Source organism: Anguilla anguilla, chromosome 2 (assembly GCF_013347855.1).
Source record: "Anguilla anguilla isolate fAngAng1 chromosome 2, fAngAng1.pri, whole genome shotgun sequence".
Classification (NCBI taxonomy): domain Eukaryota; kingdom Metazoa; phylum Chordata; class Actinopteri; order Anguilliformes; family Anguillidae; genus Anguilla; species Anguilla anguilla.
The window spans coordinates 61651539-61666776 of record NC_049202.1 but is presented as its reverse complement, the minus strand read 5'-3'; the positions used below and the strand labels follow the sequence as shown (position 1 = coordinate 61666776).

General features: G+C 48.6%; 1 protein-coding gene across 1 annotated transcript in view; it reads right to left on the bottom strand.

Annotated features, from left to right (window-relative positions):
• tekt3 (tektin 3) overlaps nucleotides 1-743 on the bottom strand; it is a 10086-nt gene extending 9343 nt beyond the window's left edge. Inside the window, exon 1 of the mRNA XM_035402098.1 lies at nucleotides 521-743. The gene's annotated coding sequence lies outside the window, so the exon portion shown is untranslated. The remainder of the gene's footprint in view (nucleotides 1-520) is intronic.
• Nucleotides 744-15238: the final 14495 nt, after the last annotated feature.

The following is a 15238-nucleotide window of genomic DNA, read 5'->3' as shown; positions in this document are numbered from 1 at the left end:
ATGTGTTTAAATGTCTGTGTGTGATAACATAATATAAAAAATCTAAATATTTCTAAAGAATTATGGCTTTAAAAAAAAAATGTAAATAAGCATTTCTTTGATAGCAATGATTAGATGCACATGCGGAGCACAGAGAAAATGTAAATAAATAAGTACTGCATCTGCAGAGCATGACGAGATTCTGCCATGTGTTTCTTCCACCCATGAACTCACCCAGCTGATTTCACAATTTAGTTCCTCCTCCTGGCTGAAGAATTGTGCCAATTAGCAAATCCAGGTGATTGGAAGAAAATAGCGGGGAGTACATTTACTTTCATGGATTTTCCACCTCTGATTATAAATGACTTTATTATTTTAAAGTAGTAGAAACTTCAAAATATTTAAGTATTGCAAGCTAAAAAACACACAAAAAACGCGTTAGATATACTGGAGCATAAATCACAAATATGCGGCAAGTTACATTAACGTGACAGCCTGCTATCTTTTCAAATGGAATGAATTTATAAAATGGAGCACTTACCTCACAGAACTAGTTAATCGCTCCCTTCAGTCATCCGATGTTCAGGGACAAGCTTCGCCTCCGACCAGAGTTCTGCGCGCACCTGCACAACTCTTCGGGAAATTAGCAAAGGTATCCGCGAATATATTATTGATGGACAAGAGCGCTACCCACTCATGCTTTGTAATTCGGTAGCAGGACGGAGCAAGGGGAAGAACCTGAGCCAATCTGACCGGCGAAGGGCGTTCTTTCGAGGTGAAGTTGTCTTAAATAACTTTGTTGCCACAGAGGCAGTTGCCCGTGGTAACCATCATCAACCAAGGATCTTCTCGTGCCAAGACAAAAAAAAGTTATGCCACTTTTTTCCACCGATGGTGCAGGTAAGCAGTAGAATGTAACAATGGCAAACACATTGCCATCTTGTAAAAAAAAAATATATATGGTCATTGTAATCTAGATGTCCTTAAAATCCCCATGCGCTTTTTTCATGTGAGGTTAGGCTACAAGTGGGTGAAAATGCACGCAATTTATTATGAACATGCATCAAAAACGTATTTCCTATGTAGCCATTTACATAGCACGCAACCATATTCAGTTCAGATTGCAGTGTATAACTGGGTGCCTTTTGAATCAAAAGTAATGGCCAGATGCCCATTACTGTAACCACAACAACCGTAACTGTTACAAATACGCTTCGAAACGCCATAAATAATGCAAAAGTTGAAAATACCAATAGTACATTAACGCACAACGTCTTATCGTTAAGAACTCTCGTGGACTATATTATGGGGAGGAATATCCTTCAAACGTGTTTGAAAGTCCTTGTTGCTATTCCGCGCCTTTTCATTATATCTGATAGACGTCAGTTAAACAATGGGCCGCCGTCTGGCACGGTCACAGGAGTGTGTTTGTGTTTCCGTGCGTTTGTGTTAGTGACACCCTGCAACCAGCTCGTCACGGTGCGGGTCCCTTTTAAAGCTCTCTCGTGCTGGACCTGTGAGGTTGCTTCAGCCTGCCGCAACAGTGAGCACGCAACGAGTTAATCATGCGCCGAAACAGAAGTGACCCGCCACTGCAGACCCCCCCTCTCCTTCTCTGTGTAATGTACGTTCAGCTGGTGGACTGTAACAGGGCTTTTTATTTTTATTTTTTTAAATCAAATCGGTTGAAGTTATGTTTCGTAGCCCGTGCCCCGTAGAGCTCCTGCAAAATAACACATCGCGGAACCAGGGGCTGCAAGCACTGGTCTTGGTTGCTTGAGAGTAAAATTTCCTTCTGTCTAAAACTCACCCCATCTGTCACCATTTTAAGAGTCTCTGTCTCTTCTTCTCCTCATATACAGTATACTGTAACTCGTCAAGCAGTGTTTGCATATACGTTTAAAAAAATACACTTGCATTAAATTGTGAGTGAGAATTACTAACAAATGTAAATAGAATCTTGGTCTTTGTCTCTATTTAAATACATAAGAATAGAAATGCGTTCACTGCGAAGATTCCTTGCCATGCAAGCTATAGCAGACAAATGCCACTCCCAGGAGCCTGTCAAGCAAGAATGCCCCCCACTGTGACAGCATTTTGGTGTGTTCAGGCTGCTGGCAATACTGCAGACTCCCTGGCATTTACCTGTCTTACGAGGCATGGAACCTGTAGCATGTATGTGGCGAGCATACAGTCACAGGTCAGTAGGGGTTTGTTCTGCGGTTTATTCTTCTTACCCACAACCCCCTGCTTTGCTTAAATGGAATGGCACCTAAGAGCAGTTATTTCCAGAACAGTAGTAGTGGAAAAGTGAGGTTTTTTTGTAGGGTGGAGTCACAGTGGCCTGCAGTCAATCCCTGACCAGTCTGAGCCAATCAAAAGGACTTTCCTTTCCTCCAACACAATGCTCGCCTCAAATCATGAGCCGCTGTTCTCCTGTGGTAGTGATGTACTACCCTGTGGACTTCGCAGGGCACCACACCCAGCAGATGCCTGAAGCCCGTCGTTATCAAGAAAAAAGAGCCGGTTATCAGTTTAATAAGCAGCAATGGAGACCGTGTTCTCTGCAGAAAAGAAACCTGAATACTGCCCATCAGACACCCCTGACCTTTACTCCTGGACCGGGGGGGGGGGGGGGGGGGGGGCTGCTTTTTATTCAGTCTGAGAGCCGAGGAGCTGCTGGGACTTGAAATGTAAAACCCGTGCCGTGACTAGGGTGTCAAAGGCGGGGTCCTGTGTCCCGTTTCAGCCACAGGAGCGCGAGCCGAATCTCTGCATCTGGATCACGAGATCCCGGACCCAGACGTCCCGCCCGGCGCGTTCAGCTCACGCTGCGCGCCAGCCCAGGGGTGCGCTAGGTTTCGCGTTCAGGCCCGGAAACAGTTATCTCGCTTATAACTAAAAAAATAAAAACTAAACACAACAGATGATTAGTTGGTGGCTGAGGCCTGGTCTTTCCCAGTTTTCCTGTCTTCCTGTTTTCCCATTTTCCTGTGAATTTGTTTTTGCCAAAGTGCCTCTAAAAAGATACTTACATAAATACAATTTTATTTATTTGAATTTGTTTTGTTTTTTGGTGCGCATAGACATAATTCAGAGTTCTTTAGAGTTCAAAAATCACTGAGATCGCCTTACCATAACTGTTTGTGAGAAGAAAAAAAAAAAAAACAAGCGTGCAGGCAAAGATAAGGACACGCCTTGATTGAATCCAGGCCTTTTTGATGCTGGATATGATCTCCCTTTTGGCTGGGAGAAACCCATCTGGCAACCACAGCTGCAGAGGGAGGGATAAATCACAGAAACCGAGGGTAGACCTCCCTCCTCCCCCTCTCCCGCCCCCTCCCTCCCCCCACCCCATCCACTCACCCTTCCTCACCTTCACAGCTGTGCAGATCCTAAAACCTGACTCTACTGGAGCGCCCCTCACCGGTCCTCCCCCTCCACCTCCACCAGCACGCCGCTCGACACTACTTTCAAAGGCCAACAGACATGGGACACTGACACTAGTGCTGCTCGAATGGCCTTATGTACAGAGGGGAAACTCCCTTCTGGAATGTTCTGGGAAAAACACACACCATGGTCATTAATTCTCTCTCGCTCTCTGTCTCTCGCATATACATTCATACACACATCGACACGCACACACGCATGTACTCGCACACACCTTTTTTTTTGAGGAAAACTTTCGATTTAGTTTTATTTAGTTTTGGTTGCAAAGAAAATCCCTTTCTGTGTACAAATTAGGTATCAAAAACATTTAAAATATAATGCATGTATACACACATAAATGTATGCGCAAATGCCCAGACATAAGCTCCTGCAAACACGCATGCACAATTACACACACACACACACACACAGGCACACACACACACACACATTCACTCACACACACTCCTACACACAATCTGTGAGCTGGCTTTAGTGTGGAAATGGCTGAGTCACGCAGAGGTTCACAATGAAAAAATAGGTTCCTGCCCTGATTGGATAATTTCCTCTCTTACATCGATTGCTGCAGTTCTCCTGGCATCCAGGACATTGGATAAGTGGACGCTAGTCGCCGATATCAGCACTGTTTACTTAATCACACAAGAATGTCTAAACGCTATACACCCTAGCGCTGACTCCACTGTCTTAGTCATAGATAAAAGGCGCAGTAGATCATTGATATTCATTGAATATCTGTGACTGCATGTTTAGCCAAACAACATGTGCCAAGAGAACTGCTAGTGTTACTGATTGTCTAATAAATTAACTTATCAATGAAGTGGTGAGGAACATTAAGAAACAGCAGACCCTGTGGCTCTCCAGGACCAGGATTGGCTATCTCTGGTCTAATGGAATACTACGACATTATGGGTAGTCAGCGACCGTTTGGTTATCCCTTGCACATTTCCGTAGTGTGAAAATAGGTCTTTGCATTCCGAAGAACTTCAGCTCAGTACGCTATGGTGGTAACCAACCCTGTTCCTGGAGGTCTACCATCCTGTAGGTTTTCATTTCAACCCTTATTTGTTAGGGCTGGAGTGAAAAACTACAGGACGGTAGATCTCCAGGAACAGGGCTGGGAACCACTGCCATATCGTCTCATCTCTTCTTCCCAGCATGCACTGCGGCGCGGCCGGCCTCCCAGCATGCTGGAACTTGTCCTGAATGGAACCCTGGTGGAGGTCAGACCCACGGGGATGGCAGATGAACCATTTACCGTGCTCACCCACCTGAATCCTCATTAGGGCGAGTGACTGGTCTGATGGAGCTGTTACACGGTGCTGCAGTCATTGTGTTTCAGTGTTTCATTCAACTGCCAGGGTGATAAAGGGCGTGACTGCTATCAGCTAATCTGGTACAGTGCATAAGATAATTAGTGACCCTCCAGTGCCTCCCAAGCAATGGGTACAAGCTCTTTTGTTTAGTTTTTTTGGCTGGGGGAGGGGGGGGGCGGGGAGTTAAAAGACTTAGACACTTTTGTGTGTGCGTGTGTGTGTGTGCGTGTGTACATGCACACATATGTTGTTATAGGTTTGTTCAGGGGTTGCCAGAGTGTATGGGCTGGAGACTCCCCAGAGTATGAGAGGTATTCAGGGCTGCCAATGTGGGTTGTGTTGTGGGTTGCCAGTATGTGATGTGAGATTGATAGTCTGTTGTGCAATGAGGGCTGTTTGGTGAATGTTTAAGCAACAGAAAAGTTCCCATTCATCAAATGCATGCAACACAGCAAATCACAAGGACTTTTTCCAGTCCTTCCATTGTAATTTCTCCACACACCATCAAGTGCTGCATTCATCAGCCGGTGCTATGTTGAATACCCGTATGAGGTCATCTCCTAAAACTCTATATTATTATTCAGCTCAGGAATGTCAGTTTTAATGTTGTGGAATGTTGTGGAAATTTAAACATCCCTGAACTTACCGGCAGACTGAGTAACATCGTAATGATGTCCGTTCTCCCTGTTACGGCCAGAGAGGTTTAATAACCAGAAACGTTGGCTCAGGTTTCATGCTTTTTTTTTTCAAAGAATGTTTTCGCCCGTTGCCGAAATACAGCCGTATGAATTTTCGGGTTTCCCTCCCATAAAGACATGTGACATTAATTTCCTGCGCCCTGTCTTTCATGTGACCGTCCCACAGGAAGCAGACGTGCTTCTGAGCGTGTTCCGAGCGGGTTTTCGGGGCCAGATGCCTCGGCTGCAGAGCAGGTCACGTTCGGCCGAGCTTGGTTGGCCCCGCTCCCCTTGCTGAGGTAAGTACCCTTCCGCCATATACGTTACAGCCGGCCCGGTAAATGATTCATGGGGCAGGAAGAGTCCACAGAAGGCCATTTAACGCACAATAATAATCTGCGGCTAGGGTTACCGCGAACGGAGCGGGATTCTTTTTCACGCTTCATCTGGGCGACGGGCCCCAGGCCGGACCGTGGCGGCCGCCAGGACGACGTTTGCTCTGGACGCGGGTCGATGAAAGCGCATCGCCGCGGTAACGGGGCAAATCATTTGGCCTGGCGGCGGGCCATGTTTTGCGGCGGCTGCGGTGGTGGTGGTGGTGGTGGCGGTGGTGGCGGTGGTGGCGGCGGGGCCTGGTTGGGAGCCAGCAGAGCACGAGAACAACCGGCCTGACCCCAAAATGGAGAGGGGGGTAGCGGAGAGCAGCCTTGTGGCTGAGTCTGGTGTTGTGGAACTCGCAATTACTGCATAACCGGACCGGGCCGGCAGCTTAAAAGCAGTGTGTGCTGTGTGAAGAAGTTTCACCATGCTGGTCGGTCTCTTTTAATGATTCATGGCTGACAGTGTGTCTAAGCAGTACACAAACAGTGACTCCAAACAGAAATCTGAACCCTCACCATTTTTTTTTCTTTCTCACAGCATGCCAAATAACCCAGGCAGGATGGAATCCTATCTGTTTCTGATGCCATAAAGCCACAGCCATATCGCCATGCAATGTATACCGTTTCATTTTCAGCCTGTAAATTTCACTTTTAGTATGATCAGCTGACAGTAAACATGCTACTGAAGAAAGAATGTGGTTTTGCTGTGCAAAAAAAATAAACACACGGTTTCAAACACATCACTGAGAGGACAAACAATGGCAATGCAGCTGAGGCTGTTTGTAGCCAAACACTGCAGGTTTGATTCCCTGATGTGGCACTGCTACTATGTCATTTATCAAGGTTCTGCAGCTAACTGCACCACCTCATCGAAAATAATGTCAAATCCACAAAAGTAAAACTGCCTGACAGGTCCAGAGGTCCGATTCATGCCTGCAAACGAATCTCCAGTTTAGGAGAGGAAAAAGGATGAGAGCAGGAGAGAGGAGAGAAGAGGAGAGGAGAGACAGGGAGGGAACATAACAGGAAAATATACCATGAGAGAGGGAATTAGAGTGCAGGAGTAGAGAGAGCAGTGCAGAAAAGAGAGAGAGAGAGAGACTGGAGAGAATGCATTGTGATTAGTCTGGCTCCTGAAGATTTGTGCTAGACTGTCATCTCCAAGGTGCACTTCTTTGTGCTGCTATGATGTAAATCCCATTATGTTATTCTACTGTATCAAACCCTCCTGCTGTCATTCTACTGTATCAAACCCATGCTGTTATTCTAATGTATTAACCCCCTGCTGTTATTCTACTGTATCAACCCTTCTGCTGTTATTCTACTGTATCAAACCCCTGCTTTTATTCTACTGTATCAACCTCCTGCTGTTATTCTACTGTATCAAACCCCTCCTGCTGTCATTCTACTGTATCAAACCCCTGCGGTTATTCTAATGTATTAACCCCCTGCTGTTATTCTACTGTATCAAACCCTCCTGTTGTTATTCTACTGTATCAGACCCCTGTTGTTATTGTACTGTATCAAAGCCCTGTTGTTATTGTACTGTATTGGCCAGCATGCTGTGGGAGTGTCTCACAGCCCCTAAAATAATGCAGCATTGCTGCTCGGCTGCACCAGCCGGTTTGTACCAGTTGGTCTGAACGCAGGTCCGGGCGCTCTTGGGACCTGTGACAGGCATGGCCCACGTGTTCGTGTTTGGGTCACCCGCGCCGCGGCGGAGTTCCTGAGTTTCTCCCGCGCGTACGGGACCGGACGCGTGACGCGGGGTCACCGCCGGGTTCCCGATGATCTTTCCCAGCAGCTGGACGTGCCGGGCTCCAGGGGAAACACTGCACGCACTGAGCTCTTAATGAAATGGCCTCGCTGCGTGTCACTGAATGGCCGACGAAGAGAGGACCCTCTGTTCGGCTGACCGGTGTCGGCTTCGCCGCCCGGAATCACCAGGAAATAAACCGACAGGCAAACACATTCAGCCTTATTGCGTTACGCCCGCACCCCGGTTAAAATAACCCGCAAACTATTCCTGTAATGCACCCAGCCACGCTGTAGCCTGCGGGCTCCCTAAGTCATTTATTAAAATTTTTTTTTGCTCTGTTTATTTCTCTCTCTCGTTCCCTCTCCCTCTCTCTCTCTCTGTCCCTCTCTCTCCCCCTCTCTCTCGGAGGGCGATCGATTCAGCACGGTTTCATTTCAGTCACAGACACCAAAGGCTATGATGCTAGCGGGCGCAGAGCGGGGGGGGGTGGGCGATGCACGCGTTCTGTTTCGGGTGCCCGGAGTGCCATTGTCATAAACAGAGTGTGCATCGAGCAGGCGGGGCCCTGTCTGTCAGGGGACTGAGGAGTGGCAGGCGGGGCCTCTCTGTCAGGGGACTGAGGAGTGGCAGGCGGGGGGGGGGGGGGGATGGGGGAGGCGACGCCCCACCCAAGCGAACCAGGCCAGCAACACACTTAACATGGGCAGGTTTAAACGCCAGAGTAACAGCGGGGCTGACTTCACTCTCTATAAATATGCTCCGAAATGTGTGAAAACCAACCCCCCCCCAACCCCTCCCCCCGCCCGTCCTTAAATTCCTCCGTGCGGATTGAGTTCTGCCTGCCCGCTGGAAGGCTGCGCTCACCGCTGTCCAAGCGGGTCTCAGTAAGAGGGCCCAGCTGAAACATTATACCAGCCTATATATATGTACGTAAGCCTGCACCCCTCACATACCCTCAGTCCACGGTCGCCACGTCCAAACACATTCTCCCAGTTCAGCTGAGCGGTGTGTGGACGGTGCATGAGATGTGCGATGTGTTTTTGTAGTGGGTGGGTGGGTGGGTGGATAGGGGGTGGGGGTGGGGGGTGGGGGGTTGAGATGAAAAAAAGATGCTCTGTTCTTGGGGATAAACAGCACTGTAATGCTACACCCACCGAGAGAATCGCTCACAATCAACGCCAGCGCTGAGATCCGCTCGCAAAAACCCAAAATTTGAGGACGAAAACGTGTCACAGTCAGGCATGAGCTAGGCCAGTTTTTTTTTTAGTTACGTGTCGGAGTCTCTGCTCTTTTGTTTAATTTTTTTTTACTGTCCTAAGCAAACATAACAATTGCAAATTTAATCAGCAGTTTTTTTTGCAGGTGCATGATTTTCTTATTCACAGATATTCTAAAACAAAACAAAAAAAGACAAAAGCATCAACAACAAAGCATGCATGCGCAAATAACTTCCATTTATATAATATTTATTTTAAAAGGAAAAGAAAAATAGTGGCATATGGTAATGATCTAAATGAGTATGCGTGCCTGTGTGTTTATTTGCATAGTCTAGCTGTATTTGAACGTCTGTACAGCGTGTTGCCGCCCGCGTGGATGGATGAGATTTTAAAACGCAGTGGCGTGTGAGTGCTGGCCTGTCGGAGGCGGACTGTTCCGGAAGAGGGGCAGGTGAGCGAAGCAGGCGGCAGCCGCGCGCTCCTCAGTGTCACGGGGGCCGGATTGTGAATCAGTGCCCCCCGCGGTGTGCGGTTCGGGAGCTCGCGCTTGGCTGCGTGCGCTTGGCTGGGCCGTCGCGTGATTGGGCCGTCGCGTGATTGGGCCGTCGCGTGATTGGGCCGTCGCGTGATTGGGTCCAGCGGCGCGTTTCCCGCCGCACAATGGCGGGTGACGGAGACGGCGGACACCTGAGCGCGCTGCTGACGGCGCCGGGAGTCGGGTTGCAGCGAGACGGAGGTGTGACTGAGGACCGACAGAGTGAAGCCCCCTACACACACACACACACACACACACACACACACATACAAACACACACACACACGCACACGCACACGCACACACACGCACACGCACACACACACACACACACACACATACAAACACACACACGCACACACACGCACGCACGCACGCACACACACACGCACACACACACACACACGCACACACACACGCACACACACACACACACACACGCACACACACGCACACGCACACACACACACACACACACACGCACACACACACACACACACGCACACACACACACACACGCACACACACACACACACACACGCACACACACACGCACACACGCACACACACGCACACACGGCAATGCAGCCATTAACCTGACGTATACGCACACACACACACACGCACACACACACGCACACACACACACACACACGCACACACACACGCACACACGCACACACACACGCACGGCAATGCAGCCATTAACCTGACGTATACGCACACACAACCATATAGACATCTAACGCAGACATGTAAAACATGTCCACACGCTCTCATATCCACACACAATCATACAGACATCATGCACACACACACACACACACACACTCACACACAGTATATACACACGCTGGTTACATGTGCTCATCAGAAAAACACAGATGGGGAAGGAAGTTGGATTTGAGTATGGGTGGGGTCCAGTGAAAACAGACTCAGTAGGATTTCTCTGCATTAATAAAGGTCCATAAATTTGGTCTGTTATTTTCCTTCACTTTTACAGCACAAATGAATTGTCCCAACTTCCTGTTTCGCCGGAACAAACACCTATCGGGGCTTCCAAAGCCTGGTCAGTGCTGCAGCGAGACCACCGATTGGATCATTCCCCCCCACGGTCCGTTCTGCTACCGGCGGCGTCTGTAAGCCAATCCTCCACCGTTAATATTGCATGGCCCACTTCCTGCCTCCCAGCTGCACGGAGCCAGGCTGCAGGGGAAGTGAGCGGACCGTGAAATCCGAGGTCCTGATTGGAGCTCCCCTGCAGAGACGGCTGACATGCCCGGTGGGGGGGGATAGGGGACCGTCCAGCCCCGTTGGTTAGGGGCGGGGGCAGACGGGGGACCCTCCTGCAGTTCGGAGAGCGGGTGGGGGGGGCTCCTGCCCAGCGTTTTGCGGCACGGTTCGTTGGCGCGACCCGTTTACCCAGCAGACCCGGGCACAGAGCTTTCTTCGTGTGCATTCGCCTGCTCCAGCTGCTGGACGTCTGCTGTGCAAGTTCAGCCTGGAGGCTTCAGTCTTTCACTACTGCAAGTCTGCAGTGCACAGGAGTGGTTTTCATTAAATTTTTCTCTCCACTATATCCTCCTGAGAACCAGCAGAAAAAAAAAAGTTTAAGCATTTAAATCTTTTTGATGTAATGCAAGTGTCTTGGATGACACAAACGTGTAAAAATACTTTTGAAAATATTATTTATGTTATTTTTATTGAACGTTCCTTGAAGTGTAAATCTCAGCATTGTAGAACACACTCACCTGCAGGGGAAAAAAATGAACTTAGGAGGATATGCACACGTGAATTTGTTAGGTGTGTAAAGACTTTCATTGACTGCTTCTTTAGAAAGGACAATGCTAGGAAGCACATTTAGGATTCAAACCAATCTTTAGTTCGGTTGCTAAACCACGGTTCGGTCCAAACCATGGCCCTGGTTTCCTAGGAATTGGATTGGACCACAACTATTTTAGCTTGAATCTGGGGCCAAACAGGGAGAGGCAAGAGCCCCGAAATTCCTTGGTTAGCGCTATGTGCGCCGTAAGCCTGTCATGTGACCTGCTGATCGGGTTTGAGTCTGGTTTGATGGTGTTCGCAGATATCCAGAAGAGTAACCGATTCATGATTGATTTATTCCTAGGAGACAGCTGCAGGAGATTTCCATATCCATCAAGAACAGGTTGAGCTGATGCATTTTATGTGGGGTTCGTACTCGGAGAGCAGAGGACAAATGTTTTCCAGACTTTTTTACAACAGCTGCGTTTTTTTTTCATGTATATCTTACGCACGGCAAAGTATGAAAGGAGCGAAGCCTTTGACTGCTCACTGTATATAAAGTCATCTGTGAACTGTTCACTCACCAGTGTTGACTGTCTTCCTGGTTCCTTCGTCCATTACATTACATTACATTACATTACAGGCATTTAGCAGACGCTCTTATCCAGAGCGACTTACACAACCTTTTACATTGTATCCATTTATACAGCTGGATATATACTGAAGCAATGCAGGTTAAGTACCTTGCTCAAGGGTACAACGGCAATGTCCTTACCCGGGAATCGAACCTGCGACCTTTCGGTTACAAGCCCAGTTCCTTACCCGCTGTGCTACACTCCTCCTCCAGTATCCAGTGTCAAAATTTTTTAGAAGTGCCCTTCTCCAGCATGCATTGTAGACAGATACACAAAACACAGGGACAAAAGTGTGTGTGATTTGCACACATTTCATTCAATGTCTGCCTGTGGCCAGCATTCATTTCATTTATTGTATTTATTGGCTTATTTGCCAGATACAGTGTATTATTAATGAACAATACTGTAAAAATACCGGAGTTAGACAAAAGGGTAGTTTTCATTTGTAGTCCCTGACCATCTAAAAATCAGGCAGCTTAAAATAGGTATAAAAAAAGACAAAAAAAAAAAACAATCATGTAAGAACATTCATTTCTGTGTGTGGCCAGGCACACACTGTCACCAGATCGCCATAGTTACTGTAACAGAGTGTCACAGTTGCTAGCCGACCCGACATAAGCAGGAGCTTGTGCTTCACCGGTTAGCATTTTGTTCCGTTAGCCTCTTGACAGTTGGATGCTGGGAGCCTTCACAATGACAGGGAGACCAAATTTAACTAAGTGGATTTGGGCATTTCGTGACCTCAAGCTTTGGCTCAGAGGTCCGGCTGAAGATTTTTTTTCCAGAGAACTCTTTCTGAATGGAGAGGGAATTGTGGGTAACCCATCGGTGTGAGGTTAGGATCGGACGTCCACGTGCCTCTTTTTTCCAACCGCAGTGTTTTCAGTTTTCAGGCCCGGGCAGGCGGAGTTCGTCTTTAAGAGCGCCCTGCCAAAGACTGTGCTGTTTCGCCAGTGCAGCAGTTTGTGTGGAAAGAAAAATGTACAAGGGGGGGGGGGGGGGGGGGGGGCAACAGCACACGTGTTCTTCTTGGGCTGAATGGCCTGTTCTCATCATTATGTTATGTTATGTTATGTTATGTTATGTTATGTTATGTTATGTTATGTTATGTTATGTTATGGTATGTTACGTTACATTTATTTGTCTGTGTGTTTGTGTGCTGCTTTGCTTTTGCTGACATCCTGACCCTGGTGAACTTTAAGAAGTGCAGAACGCAGACACCAGAGCAGTGAGCAGGATGGAGAACATGCGGGTGCATAATGACGGGACCCCGCTGTGCGGCCTGTGTGCACGTGTCATTTGACTGTGTTCTCCAGTCACACCACGGGAGCCACACTCAAGTGCCGGACATCTGCGTTGTTCATTTCTGAGGTTTCATTTCGACCGCCACACGATTCGAGCCTCGGAAACAAGGTGTGGGGACTCTTTGCCCTGTTAAAAATCCAAAAATCCAGCAAACACTGCAGCCCATCCAGCACTGAAGACTCACGGCCCCCCCTACCAGCTCTAGTCTATCCTGCATTACATCAGCCCTGGACTCAGAACAGCCCAACGGCCTCTGCCTCCGTTACCCGGCCCAGCAAGCTGTTTCACAACAGGCTGCACAAAAAAAACCTCACCCCTGGACTGATTTTTTTCTTTAGTGTGTGCGGCGTTTCTCTCCATCGAAACGGGGCTCTGTCTTTCCCAGACCTCCTTAAAGGGGCGGCGGTCGGCGTGTAACCGTTAGCAAACCGAGCCTCACATCTCAGGGGTTGTAGCTTGGACTCCCAGGTGGGGCACTGCTGTTATACGCTTGAGTAAGAGAACCTGGATACGCTTCAGTGAAACATCCAGCTGCCTAAACGGACTGCATGCATTAAAAAAGAGAAAGTAAGCTGTGTAAGTTGCTCTGGATAGAATTTTCTGCGAAAGCCTAAGATTAAAAAAAAAAATAAAAAAAAAAAAAAACGTCTGTCCCCCAGATGTGGAGGCAGGAGTACTGTGGGCCTCCAGCATGAACCCGTCTAAAAGCAGACAGGGAGTGCTGCGAGCAGTTCTTCATCCTTTAGTAGATTGGGGTGCTGGTCCAGGGGTAAGGTTTGGGGGGGGGGGGGGGGCTGGTCCCAAACTCCCCAAAAGTGAAGGATCTACTACTCATTATTTTAAATATTATTCTTTTTTGTGCGGAGCTGGGAGGACCATCCTACACTCAGATATCCATTTAACCCACAGAGCGCAAGGGCTTACAGCTTCTGTTGTTCGACCCTCAGTCCCCATTATGGCCATTCGTAACAGGTTTGTGTTCTTAAGACCTTTCTCAAGTCAGGGGTTTTGCTTTTAGAACCGTTCATAGCTTTATTGCTTTGTCGTTTCAACCTTTCATAACCTTTTAGGGTTTAGTTCTTAAAACCCCTCCATAACCTTTAGGGTTTTTTTTGGCTTAACGCTCCTAATTAACTCTAGTGTTTTGTTATTGACACCCACACCCGCACCTTAAGGCCTCTGTTTGGCTTTGCTCTACAGATGGGAGACCGGTGGGGGTCGGGCCCAGATGCTGACGCACTCTTCAGCCAAGGCGTGTGGAAGCAATTACAGTCTCCAAACTTCCTGCTCTGTGGGATGACTCGGCCAAAGTAATCCCCACTGGCACTTTCAGCTGATAGAGCCAGGCTGCCTGGGGGTGGTGTGTGTGTGTGTGTCTGTGTGTGTATGTGTGAGAGTGTGTGTGTGTGTGTGTGTGTGCGCGTGCGTGCGTGCGTGTGTGCATGTATATGTGTGTGTGTTTGTGTGTGTGAGTGTGTGTGTGTGTGTGCATGTATATGTGTGTGTGTTTGTGCGTGTGTGTGTTTGTGTATGTATGTGTGTGTGTTGTTACATATTGCTGTGAAAATATTTTCGAAAGCATTATTGTATTTTATTGAATGTCACCTGTAGTGTAGGTTTCAGAGTAGTAGAATATATGGTTCTTGAGCTTAAGACCAGAGACTCATGAATTGACTCTCTAGGTCTCTGGAAAATGAACAGCCAGGTCATTTGTGAGGATAATCGTCACAGTGTCTTCACAATGTATTTTACTTTATTTCCAAATATTTTCAGTAGGTTCCACCTGTCTCCTCACCCCTCCTGACCCCTGACCCCCGACCCCATGTGACCTTCACCTTCCCCTCCACGGCGGGGATCCCACCCCCAGGCCTGGGTCATGGGTAATGTGTTTCACAGGCCCGTTTTGGTGAGAGGCACACAGAGTGGAGATTCAGGCCAGCGGATGGAGGGGGGGGGGGGGGGGTTCGATACACTGCGAGAGGGTGGATCCCCTGCCGCTCTAGCGGAGTCGGGGGGTGGGGGGGGGGGGGGGGTGAAGGCTCCAGGGCCCGTCGGGGCCCGTGAATGTCGGCTTTGTCTGAGGACCCGGCGGCCGCATTCCTCCGGAGCCACCCCGCTCTGAGGACAGCGGAGGGCTGACCGCCGGCCGTGACACAGCCTGGCCGACAGCGTCCCCGTCCCGCCCCCTCAGGGTCAGCCCTGACGCTGTCCAGAGCATCCCTGG